This window comes from Piliocolobus tephrosceles, chromosome 13 (assembly GCF_002776525.5).
Source record: "Piliocolobus tephrosceles isolate RC106 chromosome 13, ASM277652v3, whole genome shotgun sequence".
In the NCBI taxonomy this organism is placed as follows: domain Eukaryota; kingdom Metazoa; phylum Chordata; class Mammalia; order Primates; family Cercopithecidae; genus Piliocolobus; species Piliocolobus tephrosceles.
The window spans coordinates 56,242,157-56,246,991 of NC_045446.1; the positions used below are offsets into that span (position 1 = coordinate 56,242,157).

Genomic DNA, 4,835 nt, shown 5'->3' on the forward strand with positions numbered 1-4,835 from the left:
CCAAGACAATCCTAAGTCAAAAGAACAAAGCTGGAGGCATCATGCTACCTGGCTTCAAACTATACTACAAGGCTACAGTAACCAAAACAGCATGGTACTGGTACCAAAACAGAGATGTAGACCAATGGAACAGAACAGAGTCCTCAGAAATAATACCACACATCTACCGCCATCTGATCTTTGACAAACCTGAGAGAAACAAGAAATGGGGAAAGGATTCCCTATTTAATAAATGGTGCTGGGAAAATTGGCTAGCCATGAGTAGAAAGCTGAAACTGGATCCTTTCCTTACTCTTTATATGAAAATTAATTCAAGATGGATTAGAGATTTAAATGTTAGACCTAATACCATAAAAACCCTAGAAGAAAACCTAGGTAGTACCATTCAGGACATAGGCATGGGCAAGGACTTCATGTCTAAAACACCAAAAGCAACGGCAACAAAAGCCAAAATTGACAAATGGGATCTAATTAAACTAAAGAGCTTCTGCACAGCGAAAGTAACTACCATCAGAGTGAACAGGCAACCTACGGAATGGGAGAAAATTTTTGCAATCTACTCATCTGACAAAGGGTTAATATCCAGAACCTACAAAGAACTCAAACAAATTTACAAGAAAAAAACAAACAACCCCATCAAAAAGTGGGCAAAGGATATGAACAGACATTTCTCAAAAGAAGACTTTCATACAGTCAACAGACACATGAAAAAATGCTCATCACCACTGGCCATCAGAGAAATGCAAATCAAAACCACAATGAGATACCATCTCACACCAGTTAGAATGGCAATCATTAAAAAATCAGGAAACAACAGGTGTTGGAGAGGATGTGGAGAAATAGGAACACTTTTACACTGTTGGTGGGATTGTAAACTAGTTCAACCATTATGGAAAACAGTATGGCGATTCCTCAAGGATCTAAAACTAGATGTACCATATGACCCAGCCATCCCATTACTGGGTATATACCCAAAGGATCATAAATCATGCTGCTACAAAGACACATGCACACGTATGTTTATTGCGGCACTATTCACAATAGCAAAGACTTGGAATCAACCCAAATGTCCATCAGTGACAGACTGGATTAAGAAAATGTGGCACATATACACCATGGAATACTATGCAGCCATAAAAAAGGATGAGTTTGTGTCCTTTGTAGAGACATGGATGCAGCTGGAAACCATCATTCTTAGCAAACTATCACAAGAACAGAAAACCAAACACCGCATGTTCTCACTCATAGGTGGGAACTGAACAGTGAGATCACCTGGACTCGGGAAGGGGAACATCACACACCGGGGCCTATCATGGGGAGGGGGAAGGGGGGAGGGATGGCATTGGGAGTTATACCTGATGTAAATGACGAGTTGATGGGTGCTGACGAGTTGATGGGTGCAGCACACCAACATGGCACAAGTATACATATGTAACAAACCTGCACGTTATGCACATGTACCCTAGAACTTAAAGTATAATAAGAAAAAAATATATATATATATAAAAAATAAATTAGTTTAATAAAAAAAAAACTAAAAACTTTTACATGACAAAATCACCATGACAAGAATCAACAAACAAATACCCAGGTGGGGCAGAATAATTGCAATATATTTGACAGAAGAAGGATTGATATCATTAGTATTTAGGGATCGCTGGTAAGTCAACAAGAAAAAGATGAGAAAAAATCAGTATGAACAGATATTTTACAGAAACAATTTTGAAAATATACTTAGCCTCATTTATAATTAAGGAGGTAAAAATTAAAATAAGATGCTATTTTTCATTTACCAAACTGACAAAGATGAAACAGTTCAAAAATATCTAATGATAGCATGTGTTAAAATGCACTCTCAGATCCTTTCTTGAGGGCGGTCTGACATTTATCAAAATAATAAATACACATTTATCTCTGCAGTGCTAGTGCTAAGAGTATGTTCTACAAATATATTTATCTTAGTGTACAAAGATATATGTAAAAGGTTATTGCATATAGCATCATTTATAATAGAAACAATTTGGAAGCAATTTACTTGACTATTGATATGGACTTGTTAAATAATTTAGAATGCTTATCTATATTGGAATATTATATAGCCATTAAAACAAAAGATGTATAAATATATATATGGATAATGAAAAAATGGTTAGGCTATCATATTTAGAAAAAGAGTAAGTTACTGATAATAGGTATAGTATGAGCTTATTTACAGTAATATATGATTTATACTTAGGCTGTATATATGCAAAGAAAATTTCTAAAATGTTACACAGAACCATTGGAAATGATTATCTCTGAGATGGAGAATGGAGATTCTATGGACTCTTCTTTTCATTTTATCCCCTCTGGACTCTTTCACTTTTTATTGCAGCTATTTTCTAATTTTATAGTAATTAAAAGCAACCAAAAATAATATTTTAGCTGGTAGTGACTATGTTGCTTTTGAAAATGGAATTTAATATTCTGGGAATAAAATTATGGGGTAAAATAGTAAAACAAATAAGTAAGTTCAGCTAATGTTTGTTCAACAAACATTTAGGAAGCTCCTACTTTGCATGATGTACTAAACTGAGAGCTTAATCTGTGGAATGGATAATACTTGATAAATGCTAAAAATAGCAGTTCAGACATTTCTCCTAGAGGTTAAATTTTCTTAATTAAAACCAGATGAAATGAAGTCTGTTAGTGAACACTGTTTTTACTACATGATTGTCATGCCACCAACCTAGAAACTAGCACCAGGGGCAGGAAAAAATGCTAAGGTTTGTGAATTTGGCTATGCCATTTTGTTGGCTTTGTGCTTTGGTTGTCATAATATGGCTGCTGAAGGTGTTGGGAATGTGTGAGAAGGTGTATTAGTGATAATGCTCATGATGACGGGAGAAGATCCTGTATTCCTGAGCAAAAACTAGATTTGATCGAATGCTCTATTTATCAGTGCTGTTTATATTTTGTTGCTTTAAAGGCAGCAATTTTATGAAGAAGATTGTAGTTTCATGGAGGCAAGTGGACCCCTACATTTTCTAGGGTTTGGCCATGTGAATTATACCAATCTATTTAGAAATAGTGGCTGTTTTCTATTAGAGAGTCTGTGATTCTTCAAAATCTTGTGATTTCATTGAACTCAAGACATTTGAGGAATGGGAAATGATTGCAGTATCCAGTTGGCATTAGCTGTTTGTATTTACATACCCACACAGTCAGTCGTGCTATATTAACACTTGTTTTGAAAACGTGAATTTACTGCAACGCCATTGATATATTAGGAAGCAATTTGAGCGTAAATGAATTTTGTGTTTGCCTTATCCATGATTTTGTCAGCAAGAAACACCAAGTGAACACAGAATACAGCACACAGTTGAACCAAGCCCAGCAGGAACACACAAAACGGACACATGTACATACCTGGAATATCTACCAGCTACCTCAGTTCACAAGTTTTGAGCCACACCCACTCACATCTGGTGTCACACCTTTCCTTCTGATTTCAGATAACCTTCTTTCTGGCACCCATGATTAATTCAAAAGCTACAGTCTTTCAAATGTCTATATCTATAAGTAAACTTCAGGTCTTTTTTTCAAGGTAAGATGCCATATATTTATGTTTCCTAACCATTTAACATGTATAAAAATGCTATGATTTTTTATTAGGTTTCGTGTGTGTGTGTGTGTGTGTGTGTCACTGACAAAGATTTGGAGTTTTGTGTCTCTAGCTATATTTCCATTTCCCCCGTAAGTCCTTGTTTGTGCCATTTTTGCATAGTGTAGTGATTTTTAGGAATGTATTTCCTTACAGTGAAACTGACTATATCTCTTTGAACAAATTTATGCTGGTCTTTTTCCTTTTCATTTTAAGTTTATGTAGTGCATCTGATTTGCAATAGTTGAACAAACACCCCCCTGCAAACAAATGAATGATGGAAATCTTATTTTTCCTTGTGCTGCAGGTAATTCATTGTACCAAGTTAGCTCAACATTTCTAGTTTTAAACCAACTTCTCTAGTTACTTATTGGCAGTTGGTTAGGCCTTCATGTGTCCTAGCAAATTGAGTGATTTTTCTAAGTTAAATTTTTGTGAAGGGCTGCAACTTGAGATAAGGTCCCAAATGCCTCATGTTGAACTCCTTTGGACTTCTCTAGACTTCTGTGACTTGAGGTTCACTACATTGCTAATCGTCTGTGTTTATTATTATATGAAGAAAGCCTTGCACCAAGTTTGTGGCATGAAGTAAGTACGTAGATATAAACAGCATGTGATTGAAAACCAAGTATTTATTATTTGGAAGTGAATTACTTGTTTTTTTTAAAAAAAGCTTAGTCATCTTTTTTGAGAGTTTTTTCTACCCCAGTGATGATACGGGTTAAAGTAAAAATCTTTCATTGAATGAAGTTCCTTTTTGAGGTTCTAACATGATATACATGAATAAAGGAGTTACAAGTCTATAATTGCCTTCTTTACATCTGACTTATAATGCTTTCTTGTGCCCAGGTTCTGTTCCTTATTCTAGTTCACTTAGTAGTTGCACTAGGAATTATTTCTGTAAAAATATGAGAGATAGGAATGTATATTTTGACTTGAATATTTGTTTTAAGGTTTTCCTTGGGTAAGTACAGGTTTTTATTCTGATTTTGGCACATAGGAATTCAGCTTTAAGTTGAAATTTAAGACTTCCTGACTTCCTTTTTCCTTCCTTCCTTCCTTCCTTCCTTCCTTCCTTCCTTCCTTCCTTCCTTCCTCCCTCCCTCCCTCCCTCCTCCCTCCTTCCCTCCCTCCCTCCCTCCCTCCTTTCTTTCTTTCTCTCTCTCTTTCTTTTTCTTTCTTTTCTTTCTTT

The 4,835-nt window shown here is 35.5% G+C and overlaps 1 protein-coding gene across 1 annotated transcript in view; it reads left to right on the forward strand.

The window, feature by feature from the left end:
- Positions 1–4,835, forward strand: part of STK33 (serine/threonine kinase 33) — a 217,579-nt gene that overhangs the window by 44,599 nt on the left and 168,145 nt on the right. The window lies entirely within an intron of this gene.